Below are 23,970 nucleotides of genomic sequence, written 5' to 3' on the forward strand. Positions count from 1 at the left end.
CGTGTCATAATTAACTGACCTATACTTCCCGCCAATTGTCTGCTGATGGTCAGTCGGCCAGGGTTGCCAGGCGATGGCAAAGCTGGGGGTTTTACTGGTCAGGATTTGAACACTCTACTGTCCCCCATGGAATTTGCTCCTGCAAATTGCATTGATCGTGAAAATGCTGGCAATAACGTAAGTATGACGACAAAATCGTTGCAATCGCTGATGATTGAGATAAATCTAGGACGGAATTTTAGCCCCTAAATTGAATAAAAATAAAAATTGCATATGGTTTTTCCATGGACTTCCCAAACTTTAAATTACTTAATGAAGATGTTAACCAGGTATAAAAATGGTACCTGCCTCAATAAAAGTTTGTTATGTTAAAAACGTAAAAATGTAGGATTACAAAAGTTTAAAGCGTTTAGATTTTAATAAACAATATCATACAAAATTAAAAATTCAATGCTATTAATGAAATTATGAGTACTAGACCTTTTTATTATTATTCTGTATTATGAACCTTGTGAAATGAGTGAACTTGAAATTAATTTAAAAGTCAATTGGAGACAGCGACATTTCGAAGCATAATATTCCTTATTGATATTTCGGAAACTGTCGGTTATCTACACCCCCAAATTTTAAAAGTTTTTGGCTTTTTTCCCCTGTTTCTAATGGACTGACGATGATAGACTTAAGCACTTGGGCCAACTCGACGGCCGGATGTCGAAGGTGTAACATTTAATTTAATAAAAACTTTGCCTGTGGCTACAGTCGCAGTGGCAGTCTGGCAGGCAGTTTTGGATTAGCCAAGCGGCGATTATCGACGGCGTGGCTAAGCCAAGCGTTAAGCACCTGGGCTAATAGAATTTGGCACGAATGTGCTTCCAACTCGACGAGATAACGTCGGATTACGGCGTATTTGTATTTTCGGATCCGTAATTGAATGCCCGCATGCGGGAAAAGTGTATATACACGTATAGCATGTAGTATGTAGTGTAGTTACAGTCTGGGAATCGTTGGTTACGCCCGACTGCCGGCGATTGTAAATTGTAACGCTTCACTAGCAAAAGGCGCAAAGAGTTTTAAGTGCGGCCGTAAAAGTTGCAGGAACTTCCCATTCCCCCGTTTCAATTTGGTTAACCCTTTTCCCCCTTTTATTTTTGCCCACGCACTGTCTGAGTGTGTTTTGGGCCAAAAGTCAAATAGAATTGAATGCCGAACATAAATTACGTATTATTAATTGCCGCCGCCGCTGTCGCCAGTGTCACCAATGTCACCACCAAAAAAAAAAAAAACCGTCGACTCAACCAAATGTTCGACAGCAAAAGGGGTTATATCGATGTTGACAACAATAACTTTTCCGCCTCTGCATATCCACATCCACATCCACAACCACTTCCACATCCATATCCATATCCAACCCCCCACCTCATCCCACGCACTTGAGTCATTTCCCTTGCTAGTTACAGATCTAACTTGTGAAAGTAAACAAAGTTGGAAATATATAGTCTTTCGCTAAAGGATTTATTACTACAAAGTATCTTTACAAATAATTATCGTCTTCAAAGTTCGATTTTCAATCAATGCGATATATTAATAGTATTTAAAATCATGCATTGCTAATTATTAAACATAATAACTTGACAATAAAAAGTTTGGCACTATCATCTGTTAAAAAAAGCTATGGCTTTCAATTTTAGATCGATGAAGTACACATATTTAAAAAATAATTGTATTACAAAACCAATTACCAATTTATGTGCTTTATAGGAACAAATTAAAGTAACATTAAAATAAATTAGACATTTGTAGAGGGGTATACCACAATAAAGATTTAAGTGTAGGTAAATGGAAAATGTAAACATTGTGGCTGGATGATATATTCCATTTTAAGATCTGATATGGTGTGCCACCTGCTGATCCCCGATGACAGCCATCCATCAGCCGAAACTTTCTGCACGTCATTGGGTCGAACATGCAAACACTCGCCGGTATAAATATTTAGATATCTCCGCCACTAAACATGAATTGGCATTATCATAACTTGCGTTTTATTGCCAAAACATTTATGAGCGACAGACAACAGCGAGGAGTTTTGTTAAGGAATGAGGAGTGTGGAAAGTCAAAGTGTAGAGTGTGGAGTGTAGAGTGTAGAGTGTGGAGGGGTCGAAAGGTGGGCTCGAAATGCGTCAAAGTGCGTGTCGAAAAGTTACTGGGTATTCGAATACCCTTCGCTTGGCTTTCAAAGGGGCGGCCCCCTGCCATAATGATCATAATAATAGTTTTACGGGTTAGAGAAGTCACAGTCGCAGCGACGGCGACAACGAGCGGCCATAATTTAGCAGCAAATCGACATTGGGTTAAATCGACGAAATGCCTTGTGTCCTTTCTTGTCTAACAGTGATGGTTGTTTCCATTCTCAGTACCTATTCAATAAATTAGGTCATATTTGCCCTATCCACAAAACAATACAAATTGAAATCATATTGCAAGCCCAACTTGACTATAAATAGTAAGATCATAATATGTTATACCTTCTTCATTTCAGTAGGTACTATCTATAGTATCTAAAGCTATGTATATAAGCTTAAACATTAAATTGCTTAATTCTTTAAATACAACTATAGATGATTTAATTTATTGTATTTTAAGAAACATATTAGTAAAAAGAGCAATGTTTTTATTCAACTTGTTGTTACAATTTTATAAAGTCAAAGATGTTAATTTCCTTCAAAATAACAACGTTGTTTTCCAATTTTTTGGTACTGTTTGGTAAAGTAAACGAAAGGCTTAAAGTGGCCTGCAGTACCTTTGTCATCACTGATTTTAACCCCTTGACGGTGCGTAGATGTTGCGTGAGTTGGCTTAAAAAGGGGTGGCCTTCGGCGGGTTGGTGGGTGGGTGGCCCAAGTTTGTTATGCATATTTGATTAGTTAGCGCATTTTGTGGATACGCACAGGAAGTTGACTCTTTGCGTGCCGCACGGCGAAGGGGTTGAGAGCACCCCCGACCCCCGACCCCCGTCCCCCGAAACCCCCTTTTTCTGGTCGTCGATGGGCGGAGCTGTTGTTGTACGTAAGCGGCCGCACGGCAGCAATTAAAATGCTCAACTTGTCAACAACGCATTCCAATTCCATCCCCCAATCTCCACCTCAGACCCCTTTTTTTTTCGCAAAACGGCTTTGATTTGTGGACAACAAGAGTCGAAGGACTGTTGACAACATGACGATGATGACATGGTGATGATGATTCAGTTGGCTGTTTGGTGGCGATGATTCAGCCAAATGGGATGTTCCCAACAGCGGGGACATGACTTGGGAAGCTGCACACTTTTTACTGACTCTCCATCGATTCATTAGCAATCAAAGAATTTCTATGCTTTGTCGGTAAAAAGCCCATTTTTTAAGTTAAAAAAAATCTTTTCACTTATGAATGCATGTTCTTGTATAAATCAATGTATATAAAGTATATATAAAATAAGATACTTTTTGCGATACTTTGTGGTTAATTATGTTATCCTGTGTATACATATTTGTTATAACATGGGAATAGGTTTATTTTTAAATCAATTTGTGCACTAGCAACTAATAGACAAAAGATCACAATTAAGTATATTTTATTAAAATATTTTGCAACACTGTAAGGGAAATTTACACATGCTTCATTATTTAGCTCTAAGCGATCTTGGCTGTTCATACTTATATTTCTTAAGCTATAAGTTTAATATGCAACGTGTAGTTTAAACAAGGACCAGCCAACATTTATCATCAGGGGATAAAGAAACCTAGTAAGTGTAATTTATCATCCATCTAGGAGCAGGTATTTTTAAGTAACTTGCAACATTGTAAGGGAAATTTGCATATGCCTCGTTTGAGGTGCTTAAATATGGAATGGCAACTCTGACGTGGAGCAGCAGCATTACCCACTGTATCCATTATCCCCGTGGGCGGTGCTTCAAGGCCACAAAAAGCTGCCACAGTCAGCACCTCGATTAATGGACACGGACTAATCAGGAAAGCGGGGGGACATCCAATATCCAAGCACACACATCACATATTGGCGTATCTTCTGATCATTTTATAAGCACAATTTCCCTCTTTTACGATTATCCTCTCATGCGAAACAGGCTTTTTTTTTTGCAAAAAAAAAAAACAAATAGGGGGGCAACTCTGCCTATCAATACGTGGAAATTTGATTTCAATTTTTTCGGTTGCAGCGGTCATAAAAAGAGCTCACGCACACACACACACGCACACACCTGTGCTCGAAAAAGGGTTGACAGGGAAGTCGAAAAAGGTTTAAGGGGGATCGGCTGGCTATATCCCTGTACTATATACCTTTATATGTTTGTGTATTTGTGCAACCATCAAAATGCAAATGCGCGACCATAAATAATGTGCACAGACGGAGACAAGCGGCCTAATAAAAACCACCCAAACGATTTAAAAAAAAAAAAAATACAAAAAAACAAAATACCTATAAAACCGAGACAAAACCCAAAATCGAAGTGGGCGTGGCAGAGGGGGAAGGTGGTTGGGAAGGGGGGCATTTTTGGGTGACGCTTCAATGGCTGCGGCGTTAAAGGGTTGCCATCGATTTGGTCGCTCTGCTCGCGTTTAAACGACGCGACAAATTAAAATTCCCTACATCCGGGAAAGGTGCCCCCCATCAAAAATACAAATGAAAAAAAAATAAAAAAAAAAGAAAGAAAAACCCCCCTCCCATGCCCCGGCAACTGCTGCTGCGTAGGCGTTGCTCTACAAGTTTAACCAAAAGTCATGCTCGATTAAATTGCTTTTGTTTGGCAGCCAAACGGAAGTTGAGTTACCGAAAAACTCAGAAAGCCCATGGAACACCAGAGTGAGAGATATATCAGATACCATATATACCATCGAGTCGATACCCGATAGAGGTATATCCCTCTCCACTGATCTGTGACGTAGGTGCGGCCCTCGCAGCATAATGAAAGGGAGTTGCCTTTTGTGTGTGTGTGTTTGTTTTTTTTTTCGCGGCTGGGTCGCAAATTTGAAAATCAGTTAACGGCCAATTTGTTGGCCAGCCGCAAAAGAGCCGAAAATAATGCGGTGCCGCTTGGTGTGGCATTGTGGCACTCTCATCTACACAAAGCAATCCGAAAATCACCCATTCCAACGCACACATCACACACCACACCCCACACTGGTAGCCATCGATCCATTTACTTATTAACGAAAAACATTTTCCACATTCGGTCAGTGGCTGCCAAAAGATGACAAGATGATGGGATGTGCCCGATATCTGAGCCTGCAGTCCGGTGGAACTCTATTTGCGGTAGATTGCCGACCCCTCGATTGACATCTCCTCTAAATCACACGGAAAATAAATATTAATAATAAATATTAATAATAAATATTAATAATTAATTTTAAAAATATATATGAAATTCACCTAAAACAGGGATGGGAAACCATCTATATAGGACAAAAGGCCAAAGAAATTGACTTTACAATTTTAACAATCAATCAATCAACTTTGATGTGTCAACAGTTTATTTTGTTTTGCTTAGTTCTTAGCATTTTTCAGGAAAGTGTAATAGTACATTAGGATGAAAAATATTTAAAATTTTACACTTTTACGCTTTGTGCTTTTAATGTAATCTTTGATTGATATTAAAAAGATCTTATCCAATCTGAAGATATTTTTAATTTTATATATTTTTTTTTTGTTTATTTATTTAATATATACAGTTTCAGTTATTTCTTACGGTGCATCTTTCAGAACGAGCCATCGAAATGAGTGAACGGTGGACATTCGCGTGGACTGGCTGACCAAACTGGCTGACTGACGCTGCCATTATCCAATTTCCATATGCAAAGCCAGTTGACATTTTGCGGCAGCTACAATAGCCACCCCCGCCGCTGCCACCCATGGCCCATGGCTCCTCCCCTCCCCTGTCCACCCCTTAATATGGGATATATAACCCAAAACCCCACACTCCCCTACCCTATCTCAACTGAGCCAGTGTTCCACTTGCATAGCAATTTCGTCTGCGCCGTTGTCGTCACTTTGATTGATTTGACTTTTTGTGCTGCGATTTTCGTGTCGATTGCGAATGTTTTTGCGGGGTTGGGGCATTGGATGATGGCCAGGGGTGGAAGGGGGTTCCATCGATCGCTGGGTGTTTTCGCTGGATTAAGTCTTGTGGCACACTTGCTATAGTTTAACAAGAAATGCGACATCTTCTTGAAGTCAGGACTGATTTTTGCATTCACTTTTTGTCAAAAAAGTAGATTTTTAGAAAATCACAAACTTTGCTCTTGATTTACAAATTTTTAAAAATTTGATTGGAAGACAGAACCCAAGTTGATCAGTTTAAAATATTAAAAGAAGTAATACAAAGTTGTGGTGCAAGATATAGTAAACATGACAAAGTCACAAAGCAGCACCCAAAAAAAACGCAATAAATGATTGCCAGCCTTTAGTAGTTGCACTCGGGAAGTCTTTGAATCTTAATCAAGTAATCGATTATACTCGATTGCGAGACCAAAAACTTTGTCACTGACCGAAAAACCGCTGAAATCCAGTCAAAATGCCAGACAAAGACCGAACCGAATCGGAACAATAGGAATGAGTGCAGACGAGGGGAAAAGGGTTAACTGCCGGCAGAGAGAGATTGTCAATAAAGTGAATGAGAAGGGAGATGATGGGCTCCCCGAAATTGAGGGGCGAAATCCTGCCGAGAACTTTATTGTCAATGCTCCGTTTAAAATTCCAATCGACACCCGTATGCGGCAAAGTTCAAGCGACTGCAGATCCGCGGATCTGCGATTCTATATGGCCAGAATCCAGAGCCCAGAACCCTCGAGTCGAGTGTGTTTGTGCATATTTTATGCAAATTATCGCATCGTCGCAGCGATTTATGTGAACTCTCGCAACTCCAGCGACGAAAAAATGTAAAACAATTTAACACTTTACACGACATTCAAATACTTTTGTGGGAAATTACGTGCAGACTTTGCATCCGTCGCCGATTGTTCCGATATAACTACGTAGGTATAGCATAACTGCCCCCGAGTAATTGGCCGCCTGTTTATTGGGTGTCGTCAGCAATCGGCGATGGCAATTGCCAATTGGCAATTGGTGCTGCCAACTCCGCAGCTCAATTTCATTTCATCCTCCATAAAATCCAATCCCCGACTGCATCTACATTTGGCGGCCTCGAATTGAGATTGCAGGGACTTGGACATCCAAACATCTCCATCTCCGTCTCCGTCTAGGAAAATCCGCAGGGCGGGGAATGTCTTCCCCAGCTGCAAACTGCATTCACACATTCCATCAGCTTGATGGCTAAATTCTACGAAAATTCGCACTAAAATTGGTGCTAGTATTTTTACTACGCTTTAAGTGATCAAAGCGAAATTGACCAAATTGAGTACTGGGAAATACTTTGCATAAGTGCGACAGGTTTTAAAGATTTTTTAGATAATATAATTATTGTTATGTTATTTTTTATTAGAATCAGCAACAATTCACCTAGATAATCATACGTACGATACATAAATGTAGAATAAAAGCCAATGGCAATTATAATTGCAGTCAGGCCATAAATAATAACAGGTGGTCACTTATTGTTTCATAATAAATATACTAAAATTAATGCATTTAAGCCATCTTCATTGCTGTGCTATACCAAACAAATTATTTAGGACTTAATTTTACAACGCTTTCTATTCTACTGTAATCGCACACGGTTATTGTCTAATTGATTGGCTTAAGCCAACAATCAGAATGAGCCATTGTTCGGTCTCTTATTGTGCTTGAAATTAAGTCCCCTTTGCTATTATTACGGTCAAAATGCAATGGCCACATATTGAAGATGTGCACTGGGAAAAAAAGAGCTGTATGTTTATTAAATATTTTCATTTCAGCCTGTAAAATGTTATGGATTTTTAATTAAGACATTGAAAATATCTCAAGGGCATTCATTGGGTTACAGTTTGTAAAAACACAAAAATGTATTTCTGTTATATTTATCAGCTGCATAGTTTATGTGGTCATGGAGATTGCAATGTTTCTGAAAATGTGGAACGCCTATAGAGACTGTTTAAGACTCCTTTTGTTGTTCATATTTTTTCACTGTATTTTTTCAAATGTGCATATATTTATGGACAACAAAGGTATTGATATAACTAGTCACTTGCAAATTCTTGAAAAAATCGCAGAACAATAAGGGCATCGCAACGACAACATTAAGAACAACCGCAAACAGTGTTTCGGCAATAAAGAAATCGACGACGGAGGCAACAAAAATTGGCCCAAAGAATCGGGCATAATAAATTGGCTACAACTGACGGATTGTGGGCAGACAGAGGCCCAAAAAAAAAAAAAAGAGCAGAGAAAAAAAGCACCAAGGGGGCAAAGGGGGGTTAAACGCAGACGAAGAAGAAGAAGCAGAGGAAAATACGCGCACGGTTGCACAGGGGGTGGAAATGAGGGGTGAAGAGGGGGCTTAACGGCTGCTGCTGCTGCTGCGTCCAGCATTTAACACTCAATTTAATACGAAATTTATGGCCAAGCGTCAGCGACGACATGCGACTTCGATTGGGAGATTGCGAGCTGCACTTGCAAAAAAAATCAGTAAAAAAACTAAGACAATTACATAGGAATTGCATAATTTAAGTTTCCTTAAGGTATTTAAACATTCTAAAATAATAACTAATTTTACAATTTTTCGTAGAGCTTCATTAATTTATAAGCTTTAAAAAGAAGTTTGAGTACGACTGTGAAGAGCAAGGCCACACCATGCCTTGTGTCGAAAACAGGCCACACTAAACGAGCTTATTGCATGCTAAGGTGCAGTGTGACCTTAGTTTCAAGCGTACATTTCATTGGTTAAAGCTATTAATATAATAGAATTTAATGTTGTTTATCAATCGAAATGCTTTAACAGTTTTTCGTGAAACATAAACAAATGATAGCCCTATTTTTTCTCCGTGTGAAGAATTCAGCATTTGAGAAGTTTTGGAACCGACTGACTAACTGACTGACTTGGCGGACGCATCGCTGCACACTTGACTGCCCGAAAATCGGGGGGAGATCGGAATGGGAGGTGGGTTATACACATATATATAAATATATATAAACAGTGGCCTGGGGTGGGACAACTCAAACAAATTAAAGACATTAGAGTTGATTTAATTTACGCCTGGCCATCTGACCCCGCAGCAAAACGGACCTGCAATTGGCACTTTTTACGCTGCCCTGTGACAAATTGTCGTCCAGCCACCAAAAGTGACCCCGTCGATGGGAGTGGGATTGCGATTGCGATTGCGATTGCCCTTCTCTTCCTGAACCGTTCCATATGGGCCCGCACAACTTAATTGCTGGGGTTGACTCGAGACCTGCCCCCGGAATTTGGGAATCTTTCGAGTGTCAATTTCGTGAATTACAACGATTTGCCAAAAGGCGAAAGCCAGATGGGCAGCGTCACAAGAGGGTTGAACGCATCGTGGGTATTAAGCCATCAGGATAATGCGTTTTCAATACTAGCCGAGCAATTTTCTAATGAACCTTGGCTTGGACAATGGAGAAGGGACTGAGTTGGCTGTCATTGGGTTGAATATGCCTGAAATTGACAGAAGATCAAATGGAAAAGTTTGTTTATAAAGTTACATGCTTAAATTACTTAACCCTTTGATAAATAAAGTAATTTTACTGCAGATTTAAGAAAATGTTTTCATTTCAACTTGTGTCATTACTTTTGAGTAAAACAATATTTTCCTTTTATAGAATTTTATTACAAATGAATTGTAAATGTTTCCCGTTCAGCTTTTTTATATAGTGTTGATCTTAACTCCATCCAAAACTGAACTTACTAGTATAATTTGGTAGTCAAGAAACTAAGCCTCTTAAATCCATGGCCCTTAAGTTTCTTAACTGTCAACCAAATTTAAGAAAATTGATAAAAAATAAGTCAAAGGCAACCCATTCGTCCCAACCAATTTATATCATTTAATTGCTCATCTATTTGATGCCTATTTCCAAGACCTCATCGCTTTGCTCGCCAAATGTTCACTCGATCGCAAGGGATCGCAAATTGATCAAAGCTAATCTAGGGAAAAGGTCCATCCGATGCGATGGCTACCTAAAACTAAAAACCCATCAAAACCAAGTCAGCAGCAACAATGTAGATCAAAAAGCGAAGGCGAAGATCAACTCGGCACAAGCTCGCACTCGAAAATGTAGGCTCAGGTCCACATGTGCCGCCTCAATGAGTTCGACGAGGGGTCTTTGGCAAGGGATCTCATAAAAAAGATCCAAGGGAGGGGGTATCTGGCCGGGAACTGCCTTTTGGTGCCCTTTAAGGCCTATCGCGTGATACGATCGCATAGCCGAATGTCGTCTTCGTCTATACTTTTCGCGCCAGGAAGAAGTCAGTGCTGTTTAAATGGCTATTTTGTGGCCATTATAACATTGCTACAAAATTATAAATAAAACAAAATATTATAAACTGTATTAAATAGAGATTCATTAGATTAACTAAAACCTAAACATCAAATAATGACTTGCTAATGCAAATGTTTTAAGAGGTAACCAGTATACAAAGTTTCTAATAAACTCTATATTAAGAAATAAAATGTTGAAAATATATCTGTATATACATCTGTTGAAATCTCTCTAATATATTTTTATTATATAAGACATTCAAGTACTATTGAAGTGAAGTGAAGTTGTATTTGCTTCTTAAAGAAGAAATATAATTTTAGGGATTCTCATAGGCCAAATTAATAAGAAATAGGGATATTGAAATATCATATTAGCTGCTGCAGTTAAAAAAATATTTTTGCTATGCAAATTCTAGCTTTTTTTTCAGCCTATCCGATCTGATCCGATCCTAACCAAACCATATGCACATATGTGGCTGCCGTTACGTGCGATCGGCCACTTGGAACCGATCAATTAGGCGCAAACACAACAGGCAACCGCAGGAGAGGAATAGGCATAGGTATTCCGATTCCGGATCGGTGGAGACGATCGATCGGTGGATGGATGATTGCCGTTGCCGGTGGCAGTGGCAGTGGAAGTGGCAAAGTGTTGGCCCTAATGGGAAAAGTGGTTTGGTTAAATGCATCGCTGGGCTGTCTTTTTATTCGTATTTTCATATTTAGTGCCCAGTGTCAGAGGTCAAAGTCTGTATGCACAAGTCGAGGTCATTCTATTGTGAGCAATCCTGACCACCGCACCTGACGCTCTGCCTGGGATCTTTCACACGATAGTGCGGCATTATTATATCGAATATCGCATTTATATCGCTTGGTGGTGCTCCTTCGTTGCGGTTTCATGCCAGTTGGCACGGCTGTAATTTTTAGCACGAAAGGTTTTTGTGCCACAATGCGAATGCGTGCGTATTCAACTGTCAAAGTCTTTGAGTTTTGGGCGTTTTAATCAGCAAATAACAAGGCCATGTCGGCGGTACCCTTACCCCTTCAATATGTAGTATGCCATTGAAATTGAATCGATTCGATCGGAATTGGAATTTCTTGCAGTTGTTGGGTGTCAGTTTGATAAGTTGGTTGGGTCGCCCAAACAATGCCCGCTGTTAGCTGTTCCGCCCGATCTCTTCTGGCGTTAGCACCTAAATAAATATATATATATAGGTGTTTTTTATTTGTATATATATATATATATATATATTATTCAGTAGCATGGAAGTGCATTCCAGAATCCAGCCAGAAGATTGGGAGTGGGACTTTCTTTAGATCGATGAAGTGGCCACTGGGCAGCAGATAAATCAGCAGTTGATAAATCAATCAGGTGACAAGTAAGGTCGGATGAAAGCAGCACCTACTCCAAAATGTTCTCAATTGTTACATATTTATTGAAATATTTCTCTCGCTTTCTTCAAATTTGTGTATAGAATATCTTACCCTAACAATAACTTAATTATTTCAAAATTGTAAAATAATTTAATTTTATTCGGCGATAAGTTTAAAGTGCTTTCATATTTCATTAAATCTTGATTGGTTCAATTTTTTAATAAATATAAATGCAATTTCTGATAGTACTATCTAGTATCTATTAAGAGTTTTGAACTTTTTTATGGACGTGGATTTGAAGCAACTAATCCCCCAGCAAGTTTGACCAGTGGAGCCTTGTGGCCTTTTTGTCGCTGGTTAAAGATTAATCCGCTTCCATGGAACCATGTCTGGCTTGAAGTGCCCCCGCCGATATAGTACTATAGTATGTATGGTAGTGCCCCATCTCTTGGGGCAATTAGAATGTGCCGTGGATGTTTGGCTTTGCATGACTTGGAAGCATATGATATATGCCCCCCCTGAAAGCGATGCACACACGTGGCCAGCTGATTAATCACGTAAATGCGTAGTGGAGCACTCTGCCATATATATATATTCCCCTGTATGCCCCTGGATATTTCCACCTCCTGGCCTCCTTTCCCCCTTTTTCCCTTCTACTACACTAATACAATAATCCAAGAACTATATAATATAGAAATTTCGCTTCAATATTTGATATATTAATTTTTTTTTCATTTTTAAATTAATTAGTTTGGGAATTGATTTTAATATTTGAAATATTTATTTTATATTTAAAACCATAATAAACTGAAATATATTGCATAAAAAACAATTAACACCTATTTTAAATGAAATACTTTTATCATTATGAAAAATATTATAATATAAAATCATGTACTTTAAAATGCATTGCCTTGAATGCTTTTATATTTAATTTAAATATTCTATACGAAATTTAGATATTTATTTAAACTATTTTGTGTTTTTTTTTTATCAGTGTACTGACAAGTACGTGCAGCCGGAGAACACTCTTGCTCTAATGAACTAAATGGCGGCAAACGGCGACGACGACGACGACAGCGGTCAACTTGAGTTCTTGTAGCTCCGTGATGCGACGGGATGTGATCCGATGTGCTGTGATGTGATGTGCCACACGCATGCGAATGATGCAGCAGCAGCAGCAGCAGCAGCAGCAGCAGTATCCTTTTGCCACCGACACTGCCACGCCCCCTTGGCGACCCCATTAATATGCCATGCGAGCGCTCAAATTGCAGGCCGTCCTGCGAATGTCTCATCCGAACTGCAGCGGAAATGTGGCCACTCCTCCAATGGCATACCACACTCACAGTCACACTCACAGTCACACTCACAGTCACACCCACTCCCATGCCCATAAGCCCATCGTTCTACGACTGCCTCTGAGTCCTGGAACTGACACTGAAACTGAAACGGAAACGGAACCCAAGCGAACTGAGTTGAACCGACCATAAGTGACCAGGACACAGTGCAATTTGGCAGCATCGAAGTCAACTCTCGCCATGGCGGCTCATCATTAACACACAGCCAAACAAGTTGTGGCAGAAGGGGTACCAAATGAAGAACACACAGAGAAATTATGTGGTGCAGTATAGCCAAATTAAGTTCAGGGACTAATAGAATTACACAAACAAGAATTTATCCTGTCTAGTCCATTAAACGTCCTTATTAAACCAAAACTAAGTTGATTATGAGAATATGACTTCAAATCAATTTTATTTTAATATTTTATAAACACAATTTTATTGGAGAAAGAATAAAATTGTAGTCTGTAAGACATGTATAAATTAGTTATTTAGAGGCCTTGATAAATTGGAATGTAACTTGTAAAGTAAGTAAATCTAATTAGCTAAATAAACTAATTCAAATTTAACTTTTTTGCGAGTGTACATATGTCCGCGCAGACTTGCCTACAATTCAACTTTAGCCAATTGAGTTGTGTCCACTGCACACTCAAGGGGCAAGGAGGCTGCGGAGTAGGGATATGATAGAACTCAAAGGTCCTGCAGCCGCAGAGAGGGGCGGACAAACAACAAATGGTTTACGTGCCCCTCAACTAACGGACTACCAGAGAGCTCTCTGAATCCCCTTGATCCGCCGAAATGAAGTTATATAGTATAGTAGTATAGTATGTGCCCCATGCAAATGTGGAGGTTCGGGGCAGAAATGCTGTGTACAGCGCTTAGTCCGCTGTGCATAGCAGTTCTGTATGCATTATTTATAGTTTTGACATCTCCGTTTCAAGCGACATGTTGACCCATCACAATATTGCGACCAAAATAATATTGCTTAGTTGTTGACTGATTACAATTAAAGTATTCCATTTGAAAAATATTTCTGATTTTATTTTAAAACCTTTTTTTAAAACCCACTCAAAATAAGGTATTTCACTATAATATACATTTATATTAAGTAGCAAGGTCACACTGCGCCAACTGGAAGATAAGTGTGACCTTTTCTATACAAAAGTTATAATGTGGACTTGCTTGCTGCAGTTAAAATAATGTAAATTTAATTAATACACTTATTTCAAGCAGGAAATATTTACCCACTCAACGCACAAGTGCTTCAATTTAAGCATAAAGTGTGCAAAATCACAGTAAATATATGATAACACCCAAAAAATGGACTAAAGTGTTGTCTCAACGAGACTCAATGCTAGTTGATGATGCCTATGAGGGCACTTTTTCAATGCCTCTTTTTTTGGAAGTCAGACAAAAGTGCAATGTGCCGCCACATTGGGCCCAGCAGGTGATTTCTCGGGGTGACAAAAGACGATGGTAATTGCTGGCATAATCGCTCCACCTCCGCTCCACAATCAGTTCGCCTTTGTCCCGTAACTTCGTTAAGTCCAAGTCCAAGTAAAGCCAAGTCCCAAATCCAGGAAGCTGTCCGACCGCACGAAAAAAAAATTATCCCGTGGTTTCTGTTGCGTCTCAACCGCAGAGAAATGCCTTCGATCCACAACCCACAACCCCCTTCTGTTCGCCACCCATGACAGCTCCCGGTTCTTTTTTCGGAGGGTGGCTGTGATAATTTGGGTGCAGCGGCTGTCGCCGCGGGAAATGTAATAATACATCCGAAAATCAGTTGTTATTATTGCTAAGCGTAAGCGATACGGACAGATCCGGTGACCCCTTCCACTGCACTGAGAAAAAATAACTTGCTTCAAATATGAATTAGAGAGTTACTATATATAACATTCAATAAAGCGTAAGCAAACACTTTTTTTTAGTCTGAAACTTAAATATTATTTTTGTTCATGATATAAAAAAAAAACATTTTTTTAATTTTCTTTTTTTGTAGACATGGCCCGCAGAGTTTAAGTTTTAAGTTTTAATCATCCATTGGCAAAATCTACTGCTATCAGTGAAGTCTTTATTATACTTTTTGTACACCCACGGGTGTAAAACTCTTTTTTTGAACACCAGAGGCAAATGAACTACGATTCTGATTTATTCTTTCGAGTTATTGAAAAGCAATCAACCTTATTTTGAATTATTAGATATTTGTTGTTAATTTAAGAACATATAACAGAAATTTGTATTGTGCATACGTCCGAGTTTCTCAGCGGAATTCATAACGCACTTCGGCGGCGGCATAATCACAGTAATCATAAGCCAGGGGTTGGGTGACAGGGGATGGGGTTGGGTTTCGGCTAGAAGGTGAGGGGTTACTTGGGTAGAGCACCCCACCGACTCGTTGTTGCTGTTTATTTTTTACGCTGACTCAATAGAAATGTTTTGTGCAATTGCGGCTCATAAAATCACAGCGGGTTGGCGTCTGGCGCGATCGGGGAAACCGAAAAAATAAAAAAAAAAACCAAAACGGATTCCGGACCTCGAGCTCCAGAGAGTTGTGCAAAACGATGACAACAGCAATAAAAATTGGTGGCTCCTGCCCTTGCACTGCCAGTGCCCAACCTATTTTTCGCCCTATGTTTCGGTGGTGCAAACTGTCAAATAAAGAGTTCACTTTGTGGCTCTATGAGTTAAGGTTACTAACTAATTGGTTGGGAAAATAAGGTACAGTGTAGAGAAAAGTCAGTGGGTGATGGTTTTCCAATAGATGATCTTATAATCATGAGGAACTCACACTTCTTTTTGAATGGCATAGTAAGAAATAGTTAGAGTCCTCAAATAATGATTTTTTCTTTACTCTATCTACTAGTTTGTATACTTATTAGCTGATTAGAAGATCTAGTAATGTTGGTCTACCTAATAGCTTTTTATATTTCAATGATACAATATTTTGTAAATTAGAAATAAAAATTTAAGCTTATAATTTGGAAAGAAATAAATTAAACGTATTTGTGACTAGAGTACCTAACAAAAGAAAGAGGCAAGTTTTATTTTAATGCATATTTTATCCAATTGCAAAAACATATCTTTGGTGGGTCAGCAAGGGATCTATAAATCGTAATTTTCTATCTTTAACCCTTCTTTTCAAGCCAAGAGCTCTCATCACCCCATCAGTATTAATCAGCTTAAGCTGGGCCCTAATGGTTGCCATAGCCGAGTGTTGACACCACCCAAGGATCGGGGTCACCACCACCAACATCTCCAACCGTTTGCTGCGTGCTTGGTTCCGGTTCCACCGTATATACATACATTTCATAAATATATATATATCTTTTTCTGTTTCGAGGGATCCTTTTCGGCGATGTCACCGCCGCTTTGCATGTCGCAGGTCCACAAAAGGTGAGTTCGCCCCAAGGAGACAGCACCACCAAAGCGAAAGAGTTAGTTGTTGGTGGTTGGGTGCTGGGGTATTTGGGAGGTGGCTCAGTGGTTTTGAGTGTGGGTGAGCTGAAAAAATTAACGGAATAATAAACAGGCGCTGCTAACGACACGCGGACAGAGCGGAAAGGCAGCCAAAGCCAGCGGCACGAATCCTTGCGAATTAATTGTAATTCATGCGCCGCAATTATCACAAAAAAGAGTCCTGAAATTTCAGGCAGTTTCAAGTTGGTTTCCTCGCAGCCATATACCACCATAATATTTTGTACACAAACAGAAATTATAATATCCTAAGGTAGCTTGGTAACTTAGAGAGGAGCTTTACGAGATAACTTTACCTAACACTAACTTTGATTTCAAATTTAATAAATAAAGATAGTTTTTATTTAACTACTTTGTATATATTCCTATAATCAGAGAACTCGAAAAAAACTAAAATATCAATTGTTATATTCTGAATATATTTTATGTTATTAAAAATCTTAGATCAATGTGAGTAAAAGTAAAAATGTTGTAGAGAATGTTTGTACCACAGAAATTGAACTGGTAGCATGAAAATTTAGTTTATGTCTTCAAAATATATTCGACCTGTAGAATAAACGAATGTTTGGTTTTTAATTGCGTAATCTGTTTTCCTTTTAATAACAACTGATCTTGTTAATTAATTTTCAAAAATGTTATTATAACTATTTAAGATATCCTATCTCTGTCATAGACTAATGTATTATTTACAATTTTTTCTTGTGTAAATTTTCAAAACCATCGGATCTCCTACCACCACGTCCCGTTTCGAAAACAACTCAAACTGTCAACTGTTTTCGAGGTCATAGCCTAACAACGACAACCACAACAACAACAACAAGAACAACAGCAACAACGAGGATTTGGGGTGGTCGTTGGGTGATTTTCGATGGTTTTGTGGATGGAGTGGCTTTACCAGGGAAGACGTTCGGTGACGGAGGCTCTCGCGCTTATTTAGTGACACTGATGAGTGGGCGTGGCAATAGCAATGAGCGTTAAAGTGAGCAGCGCCATCGAGGCATAACGTATTTGGGGAAAGCCCCCCTGCCATCGCAACTATATCTATATCTAGCAATATCCCCACCGCACACCCCCTTTTAATCAGAGGGGCTGTGGCAAAACTTTTCGCTCTTTTCCACTTTTCTTTTAGGAGGGATTGGGGTAATAGGGGGCCTGGCCGCAGAATTATGTTGATTGGCAGCAATTTGTCATAACGTGAAATGAGTTTGTTGTCGTAACAAGCTTAAAAAACCACCAACCAACAATCCCAACCAACTCCCTCACAATCCCCACAAAAATAAAGCAAAAAAACAACAACAAACAAACAGATAGTTGGGCAAAAATATGTCGATAAAAACAAACAAATTAACATTAAATGAAAAGATTAAGTGTTTAAGTTTTGCCCTTTTGCCAGGCACGAAAGACGGCACCACATTTCTGGGGGATTTGTCGAGTTATGTCAGTCACAAAATGGCAGCGATTTAAGAGGTATGCAAATTAGGGGATCTATATAATTTTAATTGCACCTATAACTTGGTTTAATTCATCGTAAATTAATAGTTTTTCACTTGAAAATTGCACATTTAGTGGATTTAACTCAAGTGGCTTATCACTTAACCAGAGAACATATTCCATAATTTAAAATATTCAAAAAATTAGAGAGCCATGAAAGTTGCTCTCAAAACTTGGGTGCTTCGTTTACTCAAACAGTTTACAGTTTTTCAACACTACTAGGACCAACACTTTGAGGTTAAGTTTTCAGCACTTAGAGTTTATGGTGAGTGTGAGGCAACTGTACCGCTCATAAAGTTTATGGTTAATTCTTCAGCTTCCCATTCGTTTCCTTTTCTCTCGCCCACTTGGAGATGAGGACAAGCTGCTACGGGTCCAATTTATATGTCTCTCTCTCACACACTTTTTAGTACAGTACAGCTCCTTCCGCTTGAAGTTAGTGGCTAAATGCAGAAAAAGCGCCGCTGACAAACGACCCGAGGCGGATCCACAGGACCGGCCACAGCCACCGCCGGAAGTCGAACAATTTCAGGCTATTTAACTTGGCCAGCCAAGCTCCGGTTTTCAGTTACCAGTTTCCCAGTATGCAGCTTTCAGTTTTCAGCTCCGGGTCGTTTTGGTGCACGCTTTGCCACGCTTTGTTGACAATAGTTTCACAGCAAATTAAGAAAAGGTTGGACACAGCACAGCAGCCTCCGGCCGAAATTTGTGGTGACACTTTCTATGCAAATTGCAGGGCGCATACAAAATCACACTCACACACATCCCACATTCCACATCCCCCTCCACATGGCGCAAAAGTACAGTCACCGCACCGGAAGTACAGTCACGAAAAGCGGACGCAGTGTTGCATTTGGCTGCCCGTTTTCTATATGTTTGTGTGTGTGTGTGTGTGTATCAGTGAGTATGTGGCAAGTTTTTGGGCAAACTCTCATAAATCTTCGCTTACACAATGTTGGCGGGTCAGTTGTTGTAGCCGCCCCGCCCCCACGCCTCCTTCCCAGTTACCCTGTTTCGCCTTCAGCTTCCCTGCAGCCGCCAGAGTTGCCATCTCTATGTGACAAGCAGTTAAAAGCTACATTTTAATAGCTAGATGTAAATCCTTCTGAGTAAAAATAAGAGAGCTAAACAATTCGAATTCATATTAAGGATAACAACAGCACAAACTAGTAGAGCTTTAAATCGATTTTTAAAAACTCGACTTATGGCTTCTGAAAATTTGGAAACCGAGAAATACCAGAAGAAATGTGTCAAATATGTGTCACCTTTCTGGAAGCTTTCAAAAGAAGTAAAAACCATACCAAAAATTCACCATCATTAATATTAAATATTTTCAGGGGCAGTCTTCTTTGACACAATTTTCTAATTGTTCAAGTTATACGCCAAGATGTCTAGATAAGGTAAGTTGGTGGCTACAAAACATTTATTTTGACAACACTGACAGCCATGGCAGAGCCGTAAACTTTTGACCAGCTTTGCATATTCGGGGGCATCTGTTGGCGGGGATTTCAAAGGGGGTTTTCAATTTGGCGGTGGTGTTTCAAGGCAGGCAGGAAAGTTTTATTGAACATATTGTCTAAACAACATTATCCAAACCAAAACCAAACCAAACCGAGCCGAAGTTTCGGAACCCAAACCCCTTGCAGTTTGCAGTTTGCTGTTAGTTTCGGAGTCAATTGAAATTAATTATGTTGTTGGTCGACAATTTATGCGCCATAAGTTGGCCCACAAGTGTGCGGCGGCATAAATTGCCAAGAGAGCAATACCACACGGGGCGAAAAATGGGTATATAATTAAAATGCGACAGTAAGTTTAAATATTTTTTATTTTAATTTGGCCAGGCCAATCTTTCATGATTATCATAAAGTTATTAAAATTGTAATTGCAATATTATAATGTTGCTTTTACCTCAAGGCTTTCATACTTTTAGGTGTCATTCTATTTTTCTCCTGTGCAGTGGGTCAAAGTGGGGAAAGGGAATGGGTTTTTTGGCCTGCATTACATTCTGGCAATTTCCATAATGGCCAAAACTACACTGACCGCGAGCAGTCGGCTGCCAAACCCTGACAAATTTCCCAACGAGTGTCGCCTGACACTTTAAACGCCCGTCTACCTGGCTTTATTCCACCTGTGATGGATACGAAAATTACAAAATTTCATGTGACACTTCATAAAAGGAAAAGCAATTGGCCAGTCAAAGAAAATTACAGCAGAAATTACCCATCGGCTGAAGAGGTTGAAAAACGCAGACGAAGCTTGCATATTAAGCAGCTGAAATTTTTATGAATGGATTCGGGATTGGCTTAAGGGTTTGGGGCTATGGACTGTGTGTCTTGGATTTTGGATTGTAGTCTTTTGGGTTTTTGGGATTTCGAATTGGATTGGAAGCGATCTTATCTCGGTTCGGTGACGCCGCTCTCGACACTCGGCACACACCTAGAAACCAGAAAATAAAACATTTTCAGTAGTTGGGGGGAGATCGTGACAAGTGCACTTGATTGCCCGAGAACAATGAGGCAAGATTTTACCGAAGACTGAGCTTCCGAGAATTAATAGCCCAACTGGGAAATGGGTTTGGCCACCATTCAATATTTCATCTGGTTTTCTGGGTTACTATTTCATAAATCGTATGGTTTTCTTGCTCATTATAAACACAACAGAAATAGTAACACCAATTAAATATATAATACTAGTCGAGTGACTATAACAAGTTACGTATTATATAAAACCCTTCGCATAAGTTTAAAATATTTTTTACTGTTTATAAAACATTTACAAATTAAAGTTTTCTTTAGAAATCAATATTGATAAAATTAAAGTCAGAAAATTACTACCATTTGGTCTAAATAGAAAATTATTTATAGTTTATGCATGATAATAAAACTATTTGGTTTAGATTTAAATAAAATTTTGTCTTATTAAACTAACTTCACAATCCAAATTTCACGAATAATACCAAAAGACTCTTTAAATTCTACTAATAATGTTATATTTATAATTTAGGTTCCTTCTCAAGGCTAGGAACATTTCCTCAAATGACGTCAGACGCCACTTAATTGAGACCCCTTCTTTTTCAAAAGAAAAAAAATAACAAGGACGCGGAAGAGCTGGAAGCAGCGTGGAACTTGAGGACATCCTGAATAGCTTTCTTTGGCATTTAAAGGCCAAAGTACGGCACTCCAGCTCTCCAGTTCTTAACTCTCATATGTTTATATGTGCGATTCACACCTGCGGACCCCGGCAGGTGAATGTATATGTACTATATACAAGTACACCCAGCTCAATCCAATTGCCAGCCACATCCTCAACGGAATTCACGGGAAGAACTAACTGGAGCGGAGGCACCAGGAGTGCCACTCGTCAGATAATCGCAAAACGGCCCAAGAAGAGCATCCTCAAGAAAATGATATATAAAATGCCAGTCCCCATTTTCAAGGGGGCCACAAGACCAAGTCGGTGAGTGAGTCGACACATCAAAGCAAGTGCACAAATTAAGCTAAACAAAACCAAACAACGGGCAGAATGACAGGGGTTCTGTGAAGGGGGGCTTGCTAAAAAGGTCCATCATAGGGTTAAATTAAAGGGGTTACAAAATCTAGATGAATTTGATATAATTCATAATTTTGTAATGACCGAAAATGCTTTTCTGTAAATAAGATTACGTATTAGATGTGTCTTCCCAGAAAAAAATTAATAAGTTTGCAATTTTTGTAATTTTGATTGTTCTTAAAAATATAGTTAATTATTTGTGTCACTAGAAAATTTTAGCATTTTGCTGATACCTCTTGATGTGAAATTTTAGCGTATAAATTTTCACTATGGATTCTTAAATTCAAGCATTCAAAGTAAAGACACTATATATCTTTTAGGCTGACATAAAATTGTGGAAAAAATATAACTATCTCACTAATTGATTTAAAATATTATTGGCTTTACCTAAATTATAGTATTTTGTTCCAAGCTCTTTCAATTTTGTAAGTTAGATAGGCAAAACGCTTCTGAAAATGTTTTATAAAACCCTTTGATAAGTTTTTAAAAATTCCCCTTTTGAGCTACGCCAGTGGTGGGGACAGTCTTGTCGGCATTCTTTCAAAGCGTATCCTCCCTGATATCCCTGAAAAGTTAGCCCCAAGTTGCAGGAGCGTCAGATGAAGTTGCTCCACTTCAACTCATACACTCAAGACTCGCTTGGTTAAACATGTGTGCGTGTGTGTATGGATGCGAGTGTGTGTATGTATGTGTGTGGGTGAAAGTTCAACTTGAAAGTAGCTGTACTTGGTTGCCTTTTTTTTCAGCGCAACTTTGCCGACTCCTCAGCCCGCAGGACGAAAGGAAAGCACCAAGACGACATTCCTGGGGGCCGAGCAAATTTTTGAAATCAGGCAGCGAAAATGTGTGGGCTTTGGGATGATAAAAACAGCATTTTCCCTTGCCAAAGGTCACCCTATAACTGGTATTGTGTAAGCAGGGCGTCAATCGATCGATTGATTCTACTTATAACCATGAACAATATAAAACTTTATTATATTGTGAACTCAAAGAGCAATTGATAAATTTTCAGTATTTAGTCAATAAACCTTTTTTAAGATATAGTTTAGTGTTAGTTTCTTTGAAAACCTCCAATTTCAATACTAATATTTACAAACAAGTTTTATTTCTAAAAGAATAAGATGTGCTCGTTATTTTCTTAAGCTTTTGAAATAGCAGCCATCATACATTTTTTTTCTATAAAGTTAAAGTAACTAAAACCAATTCAATGCCTTAATCCCATCTCACTTGAACTCACAAAAGTCATTTCTTTCCTTGATCCCTTTGCCATATATGTATCTTAATTTTTGTTTAATTTTTTTTTGCCAAAATATACAATTTATGTTTCATTTTAGCTCAATAAATGGAACCCAATAAGGTTCATCCTTTGGGCATTTGTGTGATGTTTATGAGGGGCAAACTTGTCGGTGACGGCTAATAAATAGAATTAAAATGCATAAATATATAGTTCTGATAGCTGCTGCAATCTATTTACGTACACACGATTTTCCTGATCTCCGCAGGGAAATTTTAGAGTGTCAAATGCAGTCGGGAAAAACACTACAAGAAAACACACACACACACACACACACACACACACACGCAGACACACACATGTCGAAAAGGCATTAACTAATTTTATTAAGCCATCATCAAAAAGCCGGACAAATTGCAGGCAGTCCTGCCTGAAAACGAAACGAAAAAGCAAAACTGCGGGCTAGCTACAAAATTAAATGGACTGGAAAACTGGTCACTCACTCGTGTGCCCAAGGAAATTTTCGGGGGTGGAATATCATACATCCATCTATGCCTCCTATATCCATATCCATCCATCCTGTGGAGAGTGCGTGCATAAAACATTGCTTATTACAACAATAAATACAACAAAATAAACAAGAACAACAACAACTGGAACAACAACCACTTTGGAGCTTGGGACACATTCACAGAGCAGCAAAATTCCACAAATTCTGTACACACATGGAAAAGGAGCTTCGATGCAAATTTGGCTGCTCCTTTTGACTCCTTTGCTTTGGCTGCTGTTGTTGTTGTTCTTGTTGTTGTTGCTGTTGGGCCAGAAACTAATGGGGCACAATGTGTCCACACACACACACACGAACAGACACACACAGACGCACCGCCTCGGGTCGAGAGCAAAGAGTCCTGGCCTTAAACATGAGCTAAATCATCTGTAAATGCGGGCCTCAGCACGAGAGTCTCGGTTCAGTTAACAACACTGTCAGAAAATGTTGGTAAAATAAAATAAATACTTTAAATGAGAAAGCAACTTTAAAAAGAAAATTGCTAAAACAGTAAACGTTCTCTTTAAGCTTTCCATATATGTTAAGCCA

At 39.0% G+C, this 23,970-nt stretch overlaps 1 long non-coding RNA gene across 2 annotated transcripts in view; it reads right to left on the reverse strand.

The window, feature by feature from the left end:
* LOC121467975 overlaps positions 1–23,970 on the reverse strand; it is a 158,304-nt gene that overhangs the window by 109,797 nt on the left and 24,537 nt on the right. The window lies entirely within an intron of this gene.

The sequence above is a fragment of the Drosophila elegans genome, unplaced genomic scaffold (assembly GCF_018152505.1).
Source record: "Drosophila elegans isolate 14027-0461.03 unplaced genomic scaffold, ASM1815250v1 contig_149, whole genome shotgun sequence".
Lineage (NCBI taxonomy): Eukaryota > Metazoa > Arthropoda > Insecta > Diptera > Drosophilidae > Drosophila > Drosophila elegans.